Below are 25,549 nucleotides of genomic sequence, written 5' to 3'. Positions count from 1 at the left end.
TCTGTCTGAGAGAGAGAGAAAGAAAACATATAGCAGGTGCCTCTCCTCTTTCCCTTCATGTTCATCATGTAGGCAAATTAATGAAAAATGGCAATTCTGGCCAAAAGGCTTAACTCACTTTTAAATCATTCTTGCCCAAACTCAACTTTCGTTTCCCCTTAAACCCCTGCCACATCTGCCCCACAAAATCCCCACCCTGGATCGCTCTAAGCAACTATTTTTCCACTTCTACATCAGCCTGCCAAGCACTGTTAAGAGAAAGTCGCATAGCTGTTTAGGTGGGTGGGGGCCACTACAAAAATCACAATCTCCAGCCTCAGGTGGATGCACGGTCAGTGCTGCCCACAAGTCCTTCTCCAGGCCCTAGCCAGCTCCCTCTCCCTCCCCATGTCATCTATTTCAAGCTGTCTTCACGGTCCTCAGACTCCCACCCCATCATTTCACTGCTCATTCCTCCCTCACAGAAAAATAGAAACCATCAAGATACAGTCTTTTTTTTTTTTTTTTTTTTTTTTTTTTGAGACGGAGTCTCACTCTGCCTCCCAGGCTGGAGTGCAGTGGCCGGATCTCGGCTCACTGCAAGCTCCACCTCCCGGGTTCACGCCATTCTCCTGCCTCAGCCTCCCGAGTAGCTGGGACTACAGGCGCCCGCCACCTCGCCCGGCTAGTTTTTTGTATTTTTTTTAGTAGAGACGGGGTTTCACCGTGTTAGCCAGGATGGTCTCGATCTCCTGACCTCGTGATCCGCCCGCCTCGGCCTCCCAAAGTGCTGGGATTACAGGCTTGAGCCACCGCGCCCGGCAAGACACAGTCTTAATTTTTTGCCTACCATCGACAAACTCGTTGTCAAGATCATCCTTACTGCCAGGTTCAAGGGATGAGGGGCTGTCTTATCTGTACCCATTTCAATGGCATTTTTTAAGTGACTAGCCTTTAACTTTTTCTGAAATGTTTGACTTAATTTTAATGCAAATGAAAGCTTTTTATTTTGCACCTATATTTCACTGGTTCACTTAAAATGTAATTAAATTATATAAACTTAATTACAAGCACAACCGACATAAGATGATTTGGGAACACACACAGGAGACTCTTGGTAAACATGCAAATCATGGACGTGTACAGGTGCACAGAGACGTAGCCAACTAGCCAAAAGCACGCAGGCTAGCCAGCCCAGCAGCCATAGCGTTTTGAGAGAGCAAGGCTTCCAAATTAACACAGTGAGTCTGCAGGGGCAGGTCAGTTAAGAGCTTCCACCACCCCGTTTTAGATTCACCATGCTTCGCTTTAATTATATGATTTGTTTACATGATCATCTCTCCTACTGTATTCTAACTCCATGCCTTCTCATCTGGGTATCCTGAGCACATCCAGCATAGTTCCAAGAAATTCTAGATGTTCAGCAAATATCCAAATTTAATTGAACTGAATTGGCATGAGGTAATGGTGGATAAAACATAAGAATCCAACACATTTTAGCTGTATTTTGGAAGTGACTGAGCCATATACAAAGATCTAGTCCTTTACTCGTGGTGTCACTACCGTTTTGTACATGTTCCGGGGTGCCAGTGTCAGAAACCAGACACAGATGGGCAAATTACAGGTCTTAGAGTGACACCTCTTCCAAATAACAGAAAGAGCACTTGCTGCTCACCCAGTGAGACTTCCATATCCTTCCTATTTGGTACAATCACAAAGTCATTGTTTCCAAGCTCAGCAGGGCCCTCAACGTGACTGAGTACAACTCTCGCCTGTGCCTAATAGGTCTTTCTGCAGGACAGTTTCTGTGTGCTCTGCTGGGACCACTCTCCGTCCTGTTGCATGACCTGTATCAATGGGCTCCCTTGAACTCTGGTTTGTGTTGGACTTGGCCAATGGCATACATGGATGGGAGACTGGGCATTTCTTCCCCCAGCTCTCTTTTCACAGTTTGGCAGTGGCTGAGTTCCTCTGCTGAAGGGCACAATTCCTACAGGGCAACCCTCTCCTACATCATGGTTCAATGCTTGTCATGGCTCTCTTCTTGCCCCCTTTTGGGTCTAGGCGTGGTAAAGCTCCAGGGCTCTCTGCCAGCTCTTAATGGTTTCTCTGAATCCTGACCACACCTTTGTAAACAGTGTCTTCCTTCAGCTTTCTCCAATTATCCCTCTTAGGTACATTTCTGCCAGGAGCCTGACTAAAGTAGTCCCTTTGTCCACCGCACAGAGAGATAGTCCCAGCATTACTCTCAGTACTCTACTCGATTATAAGACGTCTCCCCTCCACCTCATTTCTCCTCCTCCCTTATGGCTGTCGTCACTGACAACCTGGTGCCCTCCAATAATCATGCTCATGCTGTACTCGATCACTCGATGCTTATTTCTTTTGTCACAGCATTTCTTTGAATGGTTTTCTCTACCAAAGGGTAAGGCTGTGCTTTAATCATCTTGGTAACCCAAGTGTTGATCAGCGAAACAAATACACACAGAAATACCTTGCCCTGGTTGCTTTTCTGTGCTAGAATCACCCCAGACTTCAATCGTCAGCCTGCCGCCAGCCACTCCCAAGTCTGGGACTTACTCACCAGCAGAAAGCACATCCACATGACCTGTGTTACCTCCTCTAGATGCTAAAGGATGTGATTCCAAGAAGACCCAACTAGCAGGATCCTACAGTATTCTGCCATCATCTCCTTCATCAAAAGTCTTCTGTCTTTGACGAAGACCCATTCATATTTTATTATGAAGATATGCCTTTTATGGACAAATTATATAGCAATATTAAAGTATACCTGAAACAATATCCAAGATAAAGGATCTCCATGGAGTTAATGGCTTTAAGTCACTACCACATGTTTAGAGAGTTCTTGTGTAGACACAAGCTATGAACTATGAGAAGGCAGAACAAAAGTCTATGCAGATATACAGAAGGCTAAAATGCATACCCCAGATCCATCCTGCTCACAGGGTATTCCAGGTCCTAAGAGGAGGGGGGTCCCTCCTCCCGAGTCTCCAGGACCTGCCTTCATGAATGCTGAGATCATCTGGAGGGGGCCAGACCAGCCTGGGCTAGACCAGGAAAGCCAAGAATTGTTGTCTTCCCATATTCCATATTCCCATATGCATTCCCAACGTCCTCTTCCCAAAGAACCCCTGTATCCTCAATGTTCTAGCACAAGCCTAGAGACCATTTCTGCCTTGGGTAGGAGTTGGGGTAGCTTAGAAAAGAGTGCCATGTTGGAGGTAACAGAGGAGCTGGTTTTGAGGGATGTGTAGAAGTCCACCAGCTGTTGAAGATGAGGCCGGGTGACCTCAGAGAACAGAAAATGTCAAGGCCAGGGGCAGGGGCAAGAAGCACACGGCACACTGGGGAAGAGCAAAACGCTGGAGCCCAGGGTGTGGGTTGGGCGGTGGGAGATGAGGACACCAAGATAGCTTGAAGTCAGGTCCTGAAGAATGTTGGGTACTAGGCGTGAGTTTGGACTCTGTGGTGGGAGAAATGGAGAGCCCCGATAGTCTCTAAACAGGGGAGAGACGGATCAGGCCTCTAGCATTTCCTCGGGGAGGTTATAAAGCAGATACAGAGGTACAGACACGTCTTCTGTGCTTATTTATGTCATGGGGCCTTTGCACGTAGTTGGAGCCATGATTTACATAGCTGTGCTTCCCCGTAGCACTTCCCACGGTTCACTGCATGCAGCTAACACCCAGGGGATGTTTGTGGAATAAATGAATAAAAGAGTCATTATTATCAAGTCTCTCCTACAATCAAGGATGTACTCCAGTGACTGATTATAGCTGCCAAGGCTATATGGGCAATGAAGTTAAAACATTACTCCAACATGGGAAAGAGGAATCAGAAAAGACACGGTGAATGCTCCAGCCCTGCCAACCAGCATTAGCCCAAGGGGAGAGTGAACACCCAGGGAAAAGAAAATCGCAAAAAAAACTTATACTGAAATCCTATCAACACCTTTGATTTGGTGTCTGTATCTTTCCTGGCTGATGAAAATCAAACCTCTCTCAGAGTGATGAGCAGTTTCTTATAGTTTTGTTTATGTTCTACCTTCGGCATCTCCTGATCAAGAAAGAAGGTTACATTTGTGTTAATTTGGGCAAGGAAGTAGAGACCCAGGATTTTTCTTCATCACAGTAATCAGGGATTCATTCATGACTGAAAATAAGGGTAAATTTAGGGATTCTCTGACAACATTTCCTAACTGGTTCTTCAAAGGAAACAGAGTCCAAGTTCTTGAAAATTAAAATATGTTAATACTAGCAAGTAATACTCACAGCTATCATCAAAAAGAGCCTGAAGTGTATTTGCTTGATCTTTCAGTAAATGGGCAAGTCCACATATTGTTTTCACTCATCAGTACCATCAAATTACAGACTACCCCTATATATATACACACAAATACATGTATATAAAGGGTACTTTGTTTGATTAGTAAAAGACGTGGTCCCAACAGCTAAGATTCATTCTAATACCCCACATAGAAATTTACATGTATATCCAGCCAGTATTTTTCTCTGCTCCCAAAAGACAAGCCCTGAGTTCACACTTCCGTGGAGACAAGACCAGCCCTGCTCCCCTTTCTATGCACACTGCAGCTGACCAGAGAACTGGGTCAGACCACCTGGCAGACCCAGGCTAGAGCAGAGCTGTGGATTTTTGACACTGTCTTTGTTGCCCCTTCTAGGAACTCTACCTTCACGATTCCTCTAAGTGCCCAGTGCTCTGCTTCAACCTCTCCTCCCCCATCCCATGTTCCATCCTCTGTGACTTCTCTTCCCTCAAAAATCAACCTAGGAAGTCAACAAAGTAGGCATGCCTACTTAGAATGACTCTAAGAATCTGACAGAGGCATCTGAGTTTTAGGAGAGGACTCCTAGAAAGCATAAGGCCAAGAAATACAAGCATTTCGGGCATTTCGGCATTTCAGGCATCCTCCTGCAAAGTCGCTCTGGGTGGATGCATTTTCAGCTCCCCTCACATTATTCCACACAGTAAACCAACCACTTCACCTATGTCTGAGCCTCTGCCTCAATACAGCCCAAATAAAACTCCACCTTTCTTTTTTTTTTTTTTTTTTTTTTTTTTTTTGAGACGGAGTTTCGCTCTTGGTGGCCAGGCTAGAGTGCAATGGCGTGATCTTGGCTCACTGCAACCTCTGCTTCCCGGGTTCAAGTGATCCTCCTGCCTCACCTCCCGAGTAGCTGGGATTACAGGCATGTGCCACCACACCCGACTAATTTTGCATTTTCAGTAGAGACAGAGCTTCTCCATGTTGGTCAGGCTGGTCTCAAACTCTCGACCTCAGGTGATCCACCTGCCTCAGTCTCCCAAAGTGCTGAAATTACAGGCATGAGCCACAGTGCCCGGCCAAAACTCCATCTTTTGTAAAATCTACGATGCCCAGTGTGTTGGCAGGCCCTGCTCTGTGCTCCTGAGGCATCCTAGGTGTCTATTGATGACATGTATGTTATCACATGACATCCAAGTGATTTGTCTACTTATCTAGATGGCTATTAGCCTACAATAACCTGTATAAGCCTCAAGGGTAAGCATCACCTCTTTCTTCTCCGTACCCCAGACCATAGCATGGCATTCAGCACGCAGGAGGTGCTCAAGGATTGCTTATCACATGAATTACTTTTTTCTTTTTTTTTGAGACGAAGTCTCGCTCTGTCGCCCAGGCCTGAGTACAGTGGCCGGATCTCAGCTCACTGCAAGCTCCGCCTCCCAGGTTCACGCCATTCTCCTGCCTCAGCCTCCCGAGTAGCTGGGACTACAGGCACCCGCCACCTTGCCCGGCTAGTTTTTTGTATTTTTTAGTAGAGACAGGGTTTCACCGTGTTAGCCAGGATGGTCTCGATCTCCTGACCTCGTGATCCGCCCGTCTCAGCCTCCCAAAGTGCTGGGATTACAGGCTTGAGCCACCGCGCCCGGCCAATGAATTACTTTGTACTCAATATGTGAAAAGAATGAACCAAGCAATGCATTAATACTATAGTCCAGGGGGTGTCCAATCTTTGGGCTTCCCTGCGCCATACTGGAAGAATTGTCTTGGGCCACATATAAAATACACTAATGATAGCTAATGAACTTAAAATTTTTAAAAATCAATCTTTTAAGAAAGTTGATGAATATGTGTTAGGTTGCACTCAGTGCCATCCTGGGTCGCATGTGGCCCATGGGTTGGACAAGCTTGCCGTAATCTAACTTGAGTTTTAGTGTCATTAGCTGCAAGGATGGTGCTTTCCTCTGACATGTAGCTTGAAACCATGCACCATGAGGGCAGACCGCCAGTCTACCATTTCAGCAGCTCCAAGTCAGAGCGGTGGTTCCAGCCATGATCTCGCACCTCTGTCCCCTCGAGCCACCATGGGTGAATGAAGTGGGAGGTGAAGGGAACGGCAACTATTCCGGTCCTGTGGGTCCCCACCACGACCTGGTTTTATTCAAAAATTAATATCTTGTTTTAAAAATGGATACTGCTTACATTTTTGTGTGTTTTATATTTATTAATTAGTCCATTGAAGAGTTATTGAGTGTGGACTGTGTTCTGTTCTAACTGTTCTAAATGCTGGGGATACAGCAGCGACTAAGATGACGTCCTTGCCCTGCGGGACCAGTGTACCCTCCTCAAATTCATCATGCAGATCCGTGGGCCCTCCTTAATCATGAATGGAAATCTCTTGTCTGCCCAGACTAGACAAACGTAGCTCATGGCATCAATCTTTTAGAAAGCTCCACTGGTTCTGACCACTCTCTCCATCAAATCCTGTCTGAGAGTCACTGCATTGTTCCCTAGGGCTGCGGGAACAAATTACCACAGACCGGGGGCTTAGACACAGAAATTGATTTTCTTGTAGTTCTGGAGGCCAGAAGTCCAAACATCAAGGTGCTGGAGGGGCCCTGCTCCCTCTGAAGGTGCTAGGAGAGGACCTTTCCTTGCCTCCTCCAGCTTCTAGTGGCCCCTGCAACTCTTGCTGTTCCTGGCTGTGGCTGCACCACTCCCAGCTCTGCCCAAGTCTTCAATGGCCTCTTCACTGTGAGGTTGGTCTCTCTCCCATTGCACAAAATCTAACCCCCATGACTGGTAGTCTCTCTTCTAGTGTTCTATGAATATATTTTTCTTCACAAATATTTAACTTCAAAATTATTGTGCTGTCAGATGTGAAACAGGGATATAACTTTACATTTTTGACATAGTAATCCAGTTGCCCAATGCCATTTACAAAATTATCCTTTCACTTCTGACGAGGCAAAGTCACCTTTATCTTATAATACATGTTCATGTTAACCTGGGACTTTTCTTGTGTTCCAGCAATCCATTGCTAAAACTACACTGCTTAATAATTAATTTTATAGTATGTTTTAATATCTGGTAAATAAGTCCCTATCATTGTTACTGTTTTTCCCCCAAATATATCTTGAGTGTTTTCATGTATTTAAATATTCCAGTTGAACTTAATATCATTTTAGCAAATCCCTCAAAATTTTTTCATTTGCATTTCTGCTGGAATTATATTATATTTACATATGAGATTTTGAGAGAACTGACATCTTTACAATATTGAGTCTTTCATTAATTTAAGGCTTCCTTTCTTCCCTTTAGTAAATTTTTGTGGTTTGCTTTCCTTGGTCCAGAAAATTTCTTTAATTTAATCCCTGACCTGTCACTTCAATTATCCACTTGCCACCATCCTCAACTACATAAGGCCTCTCTTTTTCCATACAGCCTTCTAGCAAAATCCCAACCATTGATCAATCTAAGTGCATCTTCAATATGCACACACTTGGAATGAGATACCACTTCACATCCACTAGCATGGCTGTAATTAAAAGAAAAAAACAATAACAAGTGTTGGCAAGGATGTAGAGAAACCGGAATGCTCACACGTTACTTGTGGCAACGTAAAATGACGCAGCTATTGTGAAAAACAGTTTGGACATTCTTCAAAGAGTTAAACATACATAGGTTGCCAAATGGCCCAAGATTTCCACTCTTAGGTCTGGCCCCCAGATAACTGAAAACATATATTCACACAAAAGCTTGTCCACCAATGTTCACAGCAGCATTATTTGAGATAGCCAAATAGCAAAAAGAACCTAATAGTAAAAAGAACCCAAATGTCCATCAACTGATGAATGATAAACAAAATGTCAAAATATGGTATGTCAATAAAATGGATTATTATTCAGCCACAAAAAGGAATGAAATACTGATACATGCTGCAACATAGATGAACCTTGAAAACATCATGCTAAGCAAAAGAAGCCAGACGTCAATGACCAGCACCACCTATTACATGATTCTATTTATATGAAAGGTCCGGAATAGACAAATCCATAGACACAAAAGTGAACTAGTAACTGCCAAGGGCAGGGGGAAGAGCAGCATGAGGAGTGAGTCCAAAAGGGTATGGAATTTCTTTTGGGGATAATAAAAATGTTCTGTAATTAGACAGTGGTGATGGCCACACAATTTTGTGAATATGCTAAATACCACTGAATTGTATATTATAAAATGGAGAATTTTACAGAATGTGAATTATATATCTCAATAAACAATAAATAAATCTTTTCAAAAAAAAAACCATGCATATACCTGGGCTGCTTAAGGCTTCCATGGAGAATCTCCCGAACTCACAGATTGGTGTCACCATAAATTCAGTCTTTCACCTTTAACTGGGTACCCAACAAGCCTCCCATATTTCCCAGTCTGCTCTGTCTCATTCTCTTTTTTCTTAATGGCCAGTACACATTTTATTACCTACTTTATTCAAATTTCCAAGCCCACCACTTTTCACTGTCAACAATAGCATCATTCAAAGAACAAAACTTCCCCAATGTCCCATCACCAGACCTATGAACGTCAGTTCTGCACAATCCCCTCCTCCTACCCTCCTATTACAGGGAAGAGCTGTTTCCCCTACTCTTTCAAACTAACCCCTGTGCCCTTTTTCCCAGTCTGCCATATATCCTCCCTTCTCCCCTCTTCTAGATCTCCCAAATCAACCTTTTGCTCAGCATTTAAACACACACCTCAAACACAAACAAACAAAAAAAAAACACCTGTCTTCATCAAAGCCATGCCTCCCCAGCCCAGGCCTGGCTCCACCCTTGACTTCCTCCAGAAGGGGCAGCCTACAAACACCATCTCCTGTCTCCACTTCCTCTCTTCCAGCACATTCACACAACAATTATTTAGTGAGCACCTACGGGGCGGGGGGGAAGACACAGTTCTCTACCCTGAGGATAAAACCGTGAACAAGACTGACAAGCCCTACACTCTTGGAGGAGACCTGTGAGGTGATGGCGTGCAGACAGAGAATATGCAAGCAGCCAACAGAGGTCACTGCAGGGGTGACATTGTTATGGACCAGCAGGAGTAAGGAGCCATGATAGATGGGGAGATCAGGAATGACCTCTCCTGAAAAGGAGACAATTGAGCCCAGACCCCCTGAGTCAAAGGAGGCAGCCATAAAAGTTCAAGGGTGAGAGCTCTTCAGACAGGGAATGGCTGCAGCAATGGGCCTTAAGGCCACCATGAACTTGGCAAGTTTGAAGAAGAGAAAAACTTCTCCAACCCCACCCCTGCAGGGCTCAGAAAGCCATGGCTATCAGGTTCCCATAGCTCTCTGTGTTTTTTTTCTGTCATAGAATTTATATCGCCACATTAGAGTTGCATATTTAATTGAATGTCTTCCCTATAAGTTTTACATGACAGGGAGCTTAGCATAGTACGTGCTCAAGAAATATCCTTTCATGAGTATTCCAGGTAGTCACAGCATCTGACAATAATGGCTCTTGCCTTTTTCCAGTATTTGTATTTCTTATTTCTTTGTATTGTTCAATGGCATCAGCTACAATTTCCAAAACAAGGTGGAAGAACTGTGATGTGGCAGGCATTTTTCACTGGCCATGACTTTAGTAAGAATGTTAATAGCTTTTCCTAGAAATTCTCTATTACGTAAGAGAGGTAGCCTTCTATATCTCATTTACCAACAGCTTTTATTTCTTTAAGAAAAAGTAGGTGTTGAATCAAATCAAATGGCTTTTGCGTATCTATCAAGATGGTCACACAGTCTCTTCTCTAATGAATTAATAGGCTGTATTACACTAGTAGCTTTCCTAAGAACTATTCTTTTGTTTCTGGAATAAACCCTACTTGATTGTGGTGAGTCGTTCTTTTAAAATAAGGAGGCAGTGCAGGACTGTGGATAAAAGCTGGGACTTGGGTGTCAGAGCTGACTACAAAATTAGAGAACAAAGACATTATCTATTAGGATTAACAAATGGAATTAAGAACTGAGTCTTAAAAAGAAAAATAAAGAAGACAAACTTCTGGTAAATCTGACCAAGAGCAACCACCAAAACCCAACAGTAGGAATAAGTGGCTATTACCTTGGCTGCCGCAAGGACCAGCTGGTCCCCACTTGAGTGTCACTGTCCTCCTCTGTTAATGACAGAACGTGAGCCTCACAGGGCGGTTGTGTGAAGCCTACATGAGACAGCATGTGTGACCATCTCACAGCACATAGCATTGTGCCAGTTACCCAGGCGAACCAAAAGAAGTTCTCCTAAATCTGCTAAAATTTCCTTTGGGCTTTTGACTACCCTTATCATGTGATACTAGCCTAATAATGTGAACAAGGACATTTCCATTCTTTCTATGTTCTGAAAGATCTCAACATACCTAGGCATTCATATATTTTGCCTTTAAAACCTCTTGGAAATAAATGTGTTAATACTATGTAGAAAAAATCCCCAAAAAAGACTGTCTGATGGTCCCTCCCTATGATAATTCCCTCACTGCAGGAGTGGAGAGGGGAAGAGATAGACAAATCATAAATGGAGTTAACCTGGGAATCTATTTTAATCTGCCTCGAGAACCTAGCATCCTATTGTTTTGGCTTTTACAAGCAAGACAAGAATAAGTGGCCCCGAGAGAGAAAACACAGTGGTGTAGCAACTCAGTGAGGGAGGGGGCAAGGGTGGAGGTTTGATTGAATGGAATGATTTATGTTCACAGGCCACATAAGTGCTCTGGAGGCCTGAACTTGTCATCCAGCACCCTGTTTGACATCATTTTCCACACATTCATGCACTGCCATCACCCGGCCATGTAGTGGGTACCAAGAAACGACCAAAGCCAGGTCCAAATGATCAAAGTCGATCCATCCCGTCCCTGGATACCACAGAAACCCTTTTGTCCTACTGGGAGACTAAGATGCTACACTTGGTCAAATCAAGCACACGGGAAGTTCTCACACTTGCTTGACCTCCAGCTAGATCAGTGATGGTTCCACACTTGTCAGACAGAACCTAGATAAAAATGTGACTTTCCTTTTTGCATGCCACTCCACAATAAAGAAATTGCTAGACTGGAGATGGTTCGGAGAAAAACCATGTAACTGAAGCATGCATGTCCTGTCGATTGGTGGATTACAGAAGGGTCATTTTTCAAATACGTGAAAGGCTGCCACGTGTCGGAATTAGATTTTGTGCTGTATGACCCCAAAAGGTTAAAGGAGAATCCACAGATTAAAGTAATGGGTAGAAAGATCGCAGCACCACAACTCAATAGAATAACTTACCAAAGACAGCACAGGTCAGCCAGCCTGGGAGAAAGCACCATCACTACTGTGAAAATCAAAACACTTGACATAGATCCTGCCAAGGAGATGGAGGATCAGAAGTGACTTTCTAGGTAATATTTAACTTATCCTCCAAATATGAGAGTCTGTGAAAAAGTACAGAAAACGAGAGAAAATCTTCAAAGGCACTTTCCAGAGAATGACACAAATAGGAAGCGGTGGTTTTGTTTGCACTATTTCTCCTAACTTAAATCACACACCCCACTTCCAGCCAGCAGTGAGGCTGACTTGGTGGAATTTCCTTTGGCCCCCGACAACCACGATACGCATCTTAGTGGGTAACAAAATGGGAGGGAGGCTGGAGAACAAGCCACAAATCTGGATAATCCACACTCTTGAAAATATCCAAAAATAATAAAGAATGGGGCAAAATAAAACCACCAAAGAAAACCTGTTCTGGTTATGGGAACAAAACATCCACTGAAATAGGCCAAACCTTTCTTGTTTCAAACCCAGCTTCACAAAGATATTAATTAAATGTGATGGTGTTAGCGCGGACAAAGAATCCAGATGTGAGCCTCGTGGAAGGCTGTGTCGGAACGCTGGGCAGAGGCTCAGTGAATGTGTGGGGCATGAACTGGGGCTGCCATCAGAGTGGCCTCCCATCTGAGAGTCAGGGACAGACAAATCTGGGATCTGGGGAACAAGAGATGATACAGCCTACTAAGGGTGGATTTGGTAATTATAACGAATCTTTACATATGTGGAAACCAAATACTGTGGCAACTGATCTTTCACAGACTAGCGGTCTTAAAACCCAGAGCTAGGTGAGGCCATATTCAGACTGGTTTTGGACCAGTGAGTGGTATCACTTGGATCGCTATCCTGGACAGTTCAACAAACTGAAAAAAAGACATCAAATAACTATCATGAACTGAATGACTTCATCTCCTCATTAAAATGCTTCATCATATAAACTGAACTACTATCAGAGATAAAGTTTCCTCAAAAACAGTGTGATATACTTTCAAAACACTTAAATTCCAATGCTAAAAACACATCATAAGAAAAAAGACTGGGCACAGTGGTGCATACCTGTAACTCTAGCACTTTGGAAGGCCAAGGCGGGTGGATCACTTGAGTTCAGGAATTCAAGACCAGCCTGGGCAACATGGTAAAACCCTGTCTCTACCAAAAATACAAATAATTAGCTGAGTGTGGTAGGTGTGTGCCTGTTGTCCCAGCTAATTGGGAGGCTGAGGTGGGAGGACCGTTTGAGCCTGGGAGATGGAGGTTGCAGTCAGCCAAGATTGCACCTTTGCACTCCAGCCTGGGTGACAGAGTGAGACCCCATCTCAAAAAAAAAAGAAAGAAAGAAAGAAAAAGAAAAGGAAAAAAAGAAAGCATTTGTGCTCTTTAGCATCTTAGTACTCCAAATACTGATTTAAATCACATTAAAATTAAGCACTAGGGAGAAAAGGGTTAAGACAGATTTAGCATACGATGTCAAATATGGTTCCTATGCCAAAGTGCTTTTTTTTTAAAAGGCAGGCACTATATGCATTTTATCTCCTGGACTTAATTTGTGTTTTGCTATGCTCAACAATTTTAATGCCAAGAGGAAGACACTAAGTGAGAAAGGGGATGTGCTGGCCTGAACCTAGAGAGTTGATCTAATTGAACTGAAAAACTTAAAACCCTTCTCCATCTGTTCAGTACACCTGCTGATGGAGCACTAGCCCAGGTAGGGAGGAAATCCATCAGAGACCAGTTATAAATAGATTTTTATTTCATCTGCTAAGAGTTTGGCAGCCGAGGTGGGAGGGCTGCCTACACTGGCAGCCAGGCAGAAGCTCTGGGCTGCTTTTATGTTGAGGTGAAAGGAGTGGAGAGACAGAGAACTAAAAAAAAATTTCCCAACAACTCATTTGACAACCAACCACCAGTCATTAGTTTGTTTAAAACGTGCCAGGCATTTCTGATAAGTGCTGGAGACCTGCAAAGATCCATCACACCCCCTCGTGAGGATCATCCAGAATCTAAATGGAAACAGCCTCACCAATCGCTCACAGGCCAAAGTTTCTATGTGCAAACTTCCTTGGGGCGTTCGTAAAATGAATCAAGAGTAAAGAAGGCATGAATAACATGATAGTGCCTTAACTTTCTGAGGATAGGGCAAATGTAAACTCTAAAGGTACCAAAATATAAATCAGAAAAAAAAATGTCTTTGTGGAAAAGAGAAACCAGTGGTTCTAATCCACAGACTATCACAAGGACTGTAACTGGCAGGTGACATTCAGGCTCCTCCTTCTAGGTGCAAGTCGGTGGGAGTCAATCCCCTTCACATCCCACCAGCCACTAGGGTGGCACCTCCCACCTAGTGAGAGCTCAACAAACAGGAGTTAATGTGACTGAATCAACAGCCAGGGAAATCATGAAAGGATCTTTCCCTGTGAGTGAAAATGGAACCAATGGGTATCTCCAGACAGGCCTGATGTGAATGTTTGCAACAGAGACTTAAGAATAAATGTCAGAGATTATATGTCCAAATAGGACCACTGAGAATGGGGGTGTAGAGGAGAAAAAAATTGTATTTCTCTGACTTGCAGAAGTCTGGGCTTAGGGAGGCCTTCCTGATACCCTTCAGAAACATTAAGGATGTTATTGAGAAGACAATGACCCCTATATTCTGTCACCACCAAAGATAACAAGAGAAATGGGAGTGATTGGTGGCAAGGGACAGTTGGGTTAAATATGAGGAAGAATTTCCTGACAGCAAAGGTTATTAAACACTGTAAAGGCAAACTAAAGGGGATTAGGGATGCTCTCTCTGGAGGTCTTTTAAAAAGTAGAATCACTTAGCAATATCCGGGGATAATTTAGGTACAGTTCTGCCCGCTCCTCTGGCCTTTTTCAGTGCTCTAATTCATCCCCTGGCCTGGACAAGACAGGCTTACCACGGTAAACTCGGTCACACTCTGTTCCATAACGAGCTCTCAGAAGGAGAATAAGCATTAAAAAAATGGCAAAAGCTCTCTTGGAAGTCAAACTCATTTTTCTTTATTTAAACAGCATGTTGGGTTTTTGTGGTTCTTTTGCATCTTTTTCCTTTTTTAAAAATGCTTACATCCAGAAATAGCTAAACAAAACTCATCTACACTGATCTGTTATGGCAAAGCATTAGAAGGAAACCAGGTGGAAGATGAAGTAGGAATGTTCTGAGTCACAGATGCACAGAATACCTCATTATGTACCTCTTTGCTAGGCACTGAGTATGAGTACCATGGGAACTGCTGCCTAGAGATGCTAGCATCTGCTTCTCAGGAGGTCAAAAGAGATTCTCATCAGTTTGGTTACAAGGAGGCAAACTAAATGACCTCTAAGACACTAAAACTCTAGAGTGTTTATTTTTCAGAGCTCTATACTCAGTGTCAAATTTTAAAAAACATTCATCAAACTCTCATATTCTGAGAGATCCATGTTCTCTAAAAAATGTGAATTTTGGTTATCCCTCTGAGTTGCAGAGAGACAGGAAGCTGAGGAAAAGCAGGATCCTTTCTCCTGTCCTAACAGTCACTGCGCTTGGCCATGTTTACTGCTCTGTAGTCCTTCACCACTGTACCATCAGCTGGGTGATGGCAGGAGTTATCTGTGTTCTATCCATGATGTGGCCTTATCACTCAGCACTGAGGGACTCAGAGACTAAATGAATAATGGACTGACTGCTGGCTGGCTGGCTGGATGGGGTTGGTGGGTGGGTAGGTGGGTGAGAGGATGAATGGATGGGGTAGGTGGAGGGGTAAGTGGGTGGGGGGAGGGGTAGGTGGATAGGTGGGTGGGTGGGTAGGTAGGTGAGTGGGTGGGTGAGTGGGTGTGTAGGTGGTGGACAGAAGGACTGACCTAAGGACACAGTCCCAAGGGTGTATGGAGGGGCTACTATAAAAGTAGCAACTTGCTATTCTCCTGGTGGTCCCATCACAGAGTGAACAAATGTGAAATCATCAGACGCACAACAAATCTGGAAGCAGACGACTTGATCTGAGCCCTAGCATTGCTACTAACAAGGCTAGGCACTTCACTTCCCTGGGCCTCTACTTCCTCGCCTGAAATGTGTGTGGTGTGTGTGTCTGCCACTCTCTCTGAGTTGCACTGACTTAAATAACAGAGAAAACAGAGTTTGTAATTACACAACAGTCATTATTTTCATACACTCTTTATTAAAATTTTCCTTAAAACTTTTAAACAGTAGAGGAATGGTGCAGAGATGGTGACTGGAGCCAAATGCTGATTCTAGGGAAGAATTCAGTAAGTGGAGAAAGAAGAAAATATCAAAGCTAGCCAATGAGAGGACACTTCACTGGTTCCCACATGCTGAAAGGAGGCTCATGCCCTGCAGTAAATGGCTAACGAGTACAGCAAGGCCAACTGGAATTGACTTAGCAAAGCGTATGGCCACTGTCCTTAAGAAAGGCAAGTCTGTGAGATCCAGACCTCGAGGCCTGACTTCCACGTTTGGGTCTGCAAGCCCACTTTTCCACCAGCTGTTAATATCTGCCTAGAACCTCACCTATGACTGTGGCAAACCATCAGCAGACACGCAGTGGTGCCAAATGTCTGAACAACCAAGGAGGGTTCCTATAGGATTGTGAAGAGACTATCCTTTCCCATTCCAATTTTAAAACAGATGTATAATTACTAAAGCAGTTTCATATACATGGTGACTAGTAGGGAGAGAGGGAGTGCTGCCTAAAATACTCCACAGCCTCCCCATCCTCCTGGTTTCTGTATCTTCTGGGTGTTCTTTTGTTTTGCAAAGTGATTTGGGAGATTAGGTGGGTTTTGTTTAGACGGGACAGCATGAGCAAAGTCGGTGAATAAGTGCTACTTGATTGCACAACAAAAGATACACAAGGAGCCTCAGCCACAACTCAATCCACTTGCCCCAACAGTGTGCATTTCTCAATTAAGTTATTTTGTTAGCAAGACTACTGGTTAGGAGAAGGAGAAAGTGCTTATTGCACCGAGATTATTCACTGTATAGAAAGCATTATAATCGGATCAACAGAACATTCTTTCTAAGGACCCTAGAACTCCTATTTGGTAACGTTGCAGATGCAATGGAAATGTGCCTATATTATCGGTGTACTATAGCAGTCCCTGCAAATAACAGCGTAAAACTCCACAAGTCTTTAATTCAATGATTGATGCCTGGGAACTAAGAATCTGCCCAAGATGTCAAGTTGACCAAAAGTCTACATGGAAAAGAAGAAACTTTTTCCTCTAGATGTTAATTAAGGAGACAAAATTCTGAAGCATTCTAAGAAATTAGTCCCATTAGCCCTCTCTGCCTCATCGGAAAGCATGGGTTGTAAGCATGTATTATCACTAAAATCACTTTTGAAAATGAAAAACAAAAGCATTCCAATTTTTCAAACATATTCCATAGTTCACTTCCAAGGTTGCCATAAGGAAAATGAAAAAAAAAAAAAAAAAAAAAAAAAAAAGATTGAGAAGGTATTTTCAATCAGCATAACAAAGGATTAGTTAATATGCGACAAATTAGTAAGAATAAAACTCAAAAGAATACTGTGCAAAGGATACAGAGAATGCACAGAAAAGGAAATCTAAATTGCCAATATAAAAAGATGCTCAATCTCACTAAGTAATCAGCTATACCAATAAAAATAACAGCAAAATATTTCTTGCCCATGAGATTGACAAAAATTTTAAAGTCTAGTACTACCAACTGTTGGTGAAGATACAGTGAGACAAGAACTTTGATGCCCTAGTACAGGAATATAAATGGGTACTGTAAACCAAAAATAAAATTCTAAGCCCCCCTCAACCATCTGAATGGACCTCTCCTCTTGGCCAAGGGCATTCCAAAGTCAACCTGAAAAACCAGTTCAGGCTATGATGTGAAGGGGAGATGGACATGCCTCATTATATCCTTCTCCCTTCTGGAATTCAGGAAAAGCAGACCAGCATTAATATCAACACAGACCTTAAATCTGATAAGAAACATTTATAATCTATTCTTTCTGAAACCTGCTACCAGGAGGCTTCATCTGCATGATAAAGCCTTGGTCCCCACAACCCCTTATCATAATCCAGACATTCCTTCTTATTGAGGATAATTTTTTCAATCAGCTGCTAATCAAAATTTTTAAATCTACCTATGCCCTAGGAGCCCCTGCTTCAAGTTGTCCTGCCCTTCCAGATCAAACCAGTGTGCAACTTACAGGTATTGATTGATGTGTTATATGTCTCCCTAGAAGGTATAAAACCAAACTGCACCCCAACCACCCTGGGCACATGTCAGGACCTCCTAAGGCTGTCACAGATGCATCCTTAACCTTGGCAAAATAAAACTTTCTAAATTGATTGAGACTTGTCTCAAACGCTTTTGGGTTCACAGTACAAATGGTTGGGAGAATGGTGTGGCATTACTGAGTAAAGTTGAAATAGTCAGAAACTGGGCTCCCTTTCTAAGTCCTCCCTTAGAGATCACCTAGATGTGTAGGAGGGTCATGACAGCATGGGTAGCACAAGGTAGATCTCTAAATGCCCATCCATAGAAGAATGGCTACACTAAAATGAGACACTCTACAGCCTTATACCTGCATTAGCAATAGAGATAACGCTCAGAAATATCTAATTTCAACTGCAAAAGGATAGCAACAGTATAAAATATTTCATCTAAGTTTTTAAACATGTAAAATATATTGTTTATGGCTACATGTATATGCGGTAATTCCACAAAAATGCGCATGAAAGTGTTCTACACCAACTTCAGAAGTGAGAGAATAAGGCTTTAGTTATATCGTTAATGTCTTTTTTTTAACACCTGAGGAAAATAAATATGGCATTTGTCACTTCTGGATAATGGGTATATGTGTATTCATCGTATTTTATTTAATAATTTGCTATATGTTTGAAGGTCTTCCATATTTAAACAATTTTAAAGCATTTTAAATATACACATATATAACAGTCTATTGGAATGCACAGTTGAAAAGCATACAGAATTAGGTACATTATCTTTATCCATCACCCTCATGTGTCTGGAGTAACTAAACTAGGTAATTATCTCCCATGTTTGTGATACCTATCAGCTAAATTGCTTTCAGGCACATTACCTCATTTAATATTCTGAACAACCCTTTGATATCGGTATTATGACAGCCATTTCACTTATAGGAAAAGTCAACCTTTAGAGTTTTGGAGACTTTCCCAAGATTATCCAGTTAGTAAGGGATGCACAACTGGGATCTCACACTGTCAATGCTACAGCACAGATGACCAGTAAGAACCCTGACAATGTATTATTCCAAAGTTATATGCATCATCTTTAAGGTCTGTGTTACTGACCTGAAGCTACAGGTTTGAATTCACAAATGAAATAGAATACTTTATCACTGACATTTTTAAAGCCTTCAGTCAAATCTGCTTCTTCTGACTATTTTTAATATATTGACCTCTTCTAAAAATAAGTTGCAAAAGTCTGATGAAACCTCGCATGTTAATTTAAAAAAAAAATGGACATCTTACCCAGGTAGGGTATTCTCTCATTTTAAAAATAAATTTTCTAAATTAATAAAGTAGAAACTATAATGTCATCTCTTATACTCTTTTATTCAATGTGCTAGTGGTAAACACATACTAATCTCTGGGTAACTAGTGATTAAAGAAGGCTCAGTTCCTAATTTGAGAATGTAACTATCATTAAACAAGTTATCAAACACAAGTAGCACCAACAACATAAGCTAAAGTTAAGGAATACACAGCTCAGACACTGTCCAGGTTCCTGCACCAAGTACAAACCTATCAATAAAAATAACAGTATCAACTATGGGTAGCCTGAATTCCACCCTCACCTAGCAACAATAAGGTACCCTCCTACTCCCCCATGTCACAAAATGAGAGTGCCCCCCTTTCCCCTGCTAGCACAGTGTCGGAGAAGGTTTGTTAACACAGAAGGCTTAAATAAAATCCAGTCTCATAGCACAGTACCTAACATGCCTGGATATAATCAAAATCATTTATCACACCAAGAACCAGGAAAATCTCAATTTAAATGAGAAAAGTTAGTCAAGAGATGCCAACACTGAGATGGCACAGATGTTGGAATTATCTGACAAGGATTTGAAAGTTTCCATTATAAACATGTTTCAACAAACAATCAAAAATGGGCAGGAAAAAAATTTTAAAAACAGAAAGTCTCAGTAAAGACATAGCAGATAAAATATAATAACTGAAATTAAAACTCACTAGGTGAGCTAAACAGCAGAACGAAGATGATAGAGGAAAGAAGAGGTGAATCTGAAGGTAGGAACAATAGAAATTACCCAATCTGAACAGTAAAGAGAAAATAGACTTAAAAAATAATCAGTATCAAGCCCTGGTAGAACTATAACAAAGTTTTAACATTCACATCCTCCAAGTCTTGGAAGGAAAGGCGAAAGAGGGCACACCTGGAGAAGTACTCAAAGAAATAATGCCTGAAAACTTCCCCAATTTAGCAAAAGACATAAACCTACATATTTAAGAAGGTGAATGATCCCCAAACAGGATACACCCAAAGAAATCCACAAAAAGGCACAACATAACACACTCCTTGATAACTAAGGACGAAGCAAGATTTTGAGAGTAGTGAGAGAAAAAGGACATCTTAGCTGAAGGTCAAAACAATTCAAATGACAGATTTCTCATCAGAAACCACAAAGGCAAAAGAAGGGGGTACAACGGAAGTTGTGCTGAAAAAATGAACCTGTCAACCCAGAATTCCACTTTTGGGGATATACCCAAAAGAATTGGAAACAGGAGCTCAAAGAGATACCTGTGCACTCATGTTCATAGCACCATTATTCACAATAGCCAAAAGGTGGAAGCAACCCAAGTTTCCACCGGCAGATGAATGGAGAAAGAAAATGAGGTCTGTCCATACAATGGAGTATTATTCAGCCTTATAAAAGAAGGAAATTCTGACACATGCTAAAACATGTATGGATCCTGAGGACATTATGCTACGTGAAAGAAGCCAGTCACAAAAGGACAAACACTGCATGATTCCACTTATACGAGGTACCTGAAGTAGTCAAATTCATAGAGAGAGAAAACAGAATTGTGGTTGCCATGACTCTGTTGGGGGGTTTGGGGAAGGGAAGAATAGAAAGTTATTGTTTATGGGTACAGAATGTTGGTTTTGCAAGATGAAAAGACTTCTGTGGCTTGATGACGGCAATGGTAGCATAACAATGTGAATGTACCTGATACCACTGAAAAATGGTTAAGACAGTAAAATATACGTTACACAAATTTTATCAATTTCTAAAAATTAAAATAAAAATTAAAATAAATAATATCTACAATTTATTAAGTATTTACTACATACCAGACATTATGCTAAGTATTTCCTTATTTCTCCTCCCAAAATCTTGTGAGGGAAATACCATGATCCCTGTTCTACAGATGAAGAAATTGGGTTGCCATAACTTGGCCAAAGTCCCACAACCAAAAAATTGAGTCAAAATTCAAACTCAGGTTGGGGAGATGCTGAGAAACATTATCTCTAACCCATGATGGTAAAGGACTATTTGTTTCAAAGGCAGCTTTCCTATGAATACAGCTAAGGTGAAACACTCCTGGGTCTTTGAGAACACTTGGATCTTTTCAGATAAGGTACAATGACTTAGAAGGGTTAATAGGAAAATAGATACAAATTATGTTGATAGACAAGGATAAAAGAATGGCATCACTCCAGAGGGACTAATTCTTCAATATTTTGCACAAAACCTCCAGATCCATTCATAAGGGGTATTCTAATTGTATAGGACTAAGAGTCTTAACTGTAAGAGGAGAAAATGTTCATCTCATCTGATAATGTGAAATACAGAACACACACAGGTAACTTTTTTCACTTTCGGCTTGCTTTCGGAGAAATAAAATAATCTGAGAAATAAAATAATGGCCAAACTTTTAAGTCGAGCCTTGCAGAGGTGGTGAAATTATTCATAACCTGATGAGTTTCAGAATAAACTCCTAACTCCAGTACTCTCAGAACCTTTTCTTTCACTTGATCTAAATTTCTACTTACTCATCCTTCCCTGTTTCACCATGTTCTCTAGAACACTTCTGATCACATCCCCTAGCCCCCTAGACTCCATGGTCAGATACTGGAACACCGCCCTCGCAGGCCACAGACCTTTGACCTTGTCCCAATACCTGCTATTCCAATTACAAGCGTTATGCACCCCAGAACCTCCACAAGCACAATGTGGACTTGGTACCTTCCTGCAGCAGATCAAGGCACAGGGCTTGGGCAGCAAAGCAGAGGCTAAATTCCAGCTCCTCACTGCCTTGGACACAGAACTGCACACAATGATCCTGACTCTGCCTCTCCCTCTCCTGGGCATCAAAATCTCCCTGGAGAAAGGCCCAGAAAGACTCTGTGCAACATGAACTGGCCTCAGCAACCCATTTACATCCCCTCATGCAGCCCCCCCAATAGCACGTTATGCCCTCTCAACGCCTGCAGTTGCTGATATTGCAGTCTAACTCAGGACCCCACATTCATCCTCGCTGCTTCACAGGCCCCTGGTGCTGCATCTACAACAGGACTGAAGCTGCTTGCTGGACAGCACCCTCAGCTCTGCGCAACTGCCCTCACCACCTTCTCTGTCTCAATCTCCTCTGCCTCTGTCCCGCCCTCAAAAGAAACACTTTCAACTCACTGGGCATTCCACTGGCAGGCTGCATGCTCAGGCCGCACCACCAAGTCCTGAGGTACAGTATGGGATCCTTTGGGAAAATGAGGACACAGGGAATGCAAGACAATGGACAGCTGGCCAGAGAGAAGGCAGGTGTCCAGGGCCACCCCATACCAGGCAAGTCCTTGTTTTATATCTTCTCCAATGGCCACCTCAAGAGAGCCTAACATGGTCACAAATAATGTGGCCCTCTGCTGCACCCCTCTAAACCCATAACCAGCAACAGAGAAACAAGAAAGAAAGCAGAGTGATTTTTGTTTTCCCATCCATGAAGGAAAAAACTCTCTTAGTCAAATAAGACTCAAGAAGATAATCCTCTAGTTCACCACTCGGTTTACTTCTTCCATGAATACTTATTAAGTGGCCATTGCATACCAGTCCCTGTGCCCAGCATGGCTGCTTGGATTACACAGAATAACAGGCGAAGGTATTTGGTAACCTGAAAAGGTATCCACATTCATCAATTATTCCTATCCTCTCCTCTACCCAACTACATTAGGAATTCCTGTGGGCAGCTATTCTACCTTTTGCCTGGCACAGAGCAAGTCCTCTGGGAGTATCTGCTGAATGACCTCGGCAGTGTATACCCGCGGCCGAGACACTTCTCATCTCCATTCCATGGGCCAGCAGCTCTGCCTCACGCTTGGGCGACCAAAGCAGCCTACAAGCACATCTCCTCGGATCACGTGACTTTCATCTCCTCTTCAAAGATGAACCTATGCCTCCTTTTTGTATCAGAGAACAACTGCATGGAATAAAGTTAGGCCACTGAGTTAAATGCACTCTCTCTCTCTCTCTCTCACACACACATACACACACACGCAAACCACTAGAATATAGAAAGTGAACTGATAGGTCCATTTAAAATACACCACCCTCTAGCAAACTTTCTTTCAAAGGGCCATGCTGGCCTCAGGATGTGGGATGGGCCTTATCTTCCTCCTTTGTCTCGTAACAGAAAACAAAGGAAAGAAAAAAATCCCACATAAACAGGCCACTGTTGTTTACGTTGCAGCCACATCTTGGAAGGTTCAATTACACCTGCTTTGACATATGTAAGATCCAGCATATGAGCAGGGGCTCAATCTTAGTTTCTTCCTCCCTGATTTGAATTGCTTATTTTACATATCTGTCAGAAGACTTGAACAACTCAAGTTTTTTGGCCAATAAAATGTAACCACCAAAATAGTCATAAAACAAGATTCTTACAGCTACGTGTAATACAATTAATCTCCTGATTTTTTATAATCACACTCTACAATATGTGTATTGTGCAAGAAAAGTGAACGTACTTTGTTGAAATAAATCTCATTATAGTACTGCCTTTTTCTATCTAGGCGTTTAAACTTTATTTTAAATCTATTCCCTCTTCCATCCCCATTACCCAAAATAACTTTATCAATAAAATATTAGCATATTTAAGTGAGCGCTCAATAAACATTTGTTGAATAAATGAATAAACGAGTCAGTAATTATAAAATACTGGACTAACGCTCCCTGAGAAGTTCGCATTAATTTGTAGAATAATGTGCTTGCATGTTCAGGTACATACATCAAAATGGAATTTAATAATAGGCATCAAGTAGCAGTTAAATATTAATGCATTTCTGCCTTAATAATTTTACTTTGCAATATTATACAATTCAAACAACAACAAATATGAGCTGAGATAGAGTTCATTTACAATCAAACCACTAGTATTTATATATTTTAAAATAAGATTTGAAATATTAATACTAATATGGAAATAGTTAATAACCTAAATGTCAATGTGTTTGCAGTACAAAAGGTCTAAAAGCAAAGAAGCATGCATTATGTTACAACTAAATGTCTTTTTAAAAAAATGTAATCAACGCAACTTCTTAATCACACTTTTTTAAAACAAAAAAAGCTTGCACAAAGACATGTCTATTATACCCGGTTTACAAGGAACATCTTTATAGGAGATTTTCTTTCATTTTAAGCTATATAATGAGTAGGCCAGAGAGAAGCTACTGGTAAGAAACTTCAGTGACTATAATAACTAATATTTATCAAATTTTAAGTTTAATACACTCTGTAAAATATAGTTTTACCAGTATCAAAAAATTTAATATTTCTTAAGATATATTCTGACATATTTGTCTTTTAATTCACCTACTTTTGATCATACTGTTAGAAAATAATTGGACATGAAATAGTTTGGATATAAGTTTGTTCTGAGTTCGCTGCAAAGAAGTTAAGAAATCAGCTAGCAAAATTATTTTAACTTCAAGAAAAAAAGGCCTTAAAAAATTAAATAAGTTATATATTTAGCAAACCTAAAAGGCAAGAAGTTATGTTAAATGTTTAAGAAGTAAATGGAAGTAAATATAAATCGGCAATAAGACGGTCAGTACTAAAATGAAGCTCTCATTTAAACTTATTTGCTGAACTTTCTTTTTGTTTCATATATTGTTGTTTTTAGTATAGGCATGAATGATCCTGTAATCAATTCAAAAAGGAAGACTGCAGTCAGGCAAACATTTCCTTCCCAGTGCCTATCAGCATGTCTTTCATGTCTTGGCGTCCATTTTAGGAGTATCAGCGAGGTAGTGTATAAAGGAGCTTATTAAACAAAGGTTGTCATTTTGGCAACACACATAAACGTTAAGTGATTTCATTTTACTGAAAATCAAAATGTTGATTAATTAAAAAGTTGAAGAATATACTTAAGCTTAACTGTTCAAACTCCTCTGATTTCATATATTTTTCAATCATATTTATATATTAAATGCCATTTTCAGGATTGCTGATGTGTCACTATAGTTTTACAAAAAACATCTGAAACAATTGATCATTTAAGGCGCGCAATAATGGAAAGCTATAGACAGGTTTTTATTGTCGAAGGATTAACAAATCAATGATTACATACTCAAAACAAAAGCACAGATCCAGGGGCAGTCTTTCATACTGCCCAAAATGATGAGTACTTATGTGAATAGATACAATTTTCCTGTATTCTTTCAGCATATAAAATAAAAAGAAAATACATGAATATAGGAAGTCATAACCTAATCCTACAACTCAAACTCTCTTTAAAAACAGAATACTTACAATGAGGGTGGTCCACAGTAACACATGCCTTACAGTTAACCTCTCCTACAATAATGCTGATTTTTAAGAACAGAACTATCACAATCCAATCACAATCAGGCCTAATAGGAAGGATTT

The 25,549-nt window shown here is 41.4% G+C and overlaps 1 protein-coding gene across 3 annotated transcripts in view; it reads right to left on the bottom strand.

Annotated features, from left to right (window-relative positions):
* MSRA (methionine sulfoxide reductase A) overlaps positions 1-25,549 on the bottom strand; it is a 423,943-nt gene that overhangs the window by 364,030 nt on the left and 34,364 nt on the right. The window lies entirely within an intron of this gene.

The sequence above is a fragment of the Macaca thibetana genome, chromosome 8, assembly GCF_024542745.1.
Source record: "Macaca thibetana thibetana isolate TM-01 chromosome 8, ASM2454274v1, whole genome shotgun sequence".
NCBI classification, from domain to species: domain Eukaryota; kingdom Metazoa; phylum Chordata; class Mammalia; order Primates; family Cercopithecidae; genus Macaca; species Macaca thibetana.
Note: the sequence above shows the minus strand (reverse complement) of the source record. Positions and strands in the feature narration are given on the sequence as shown.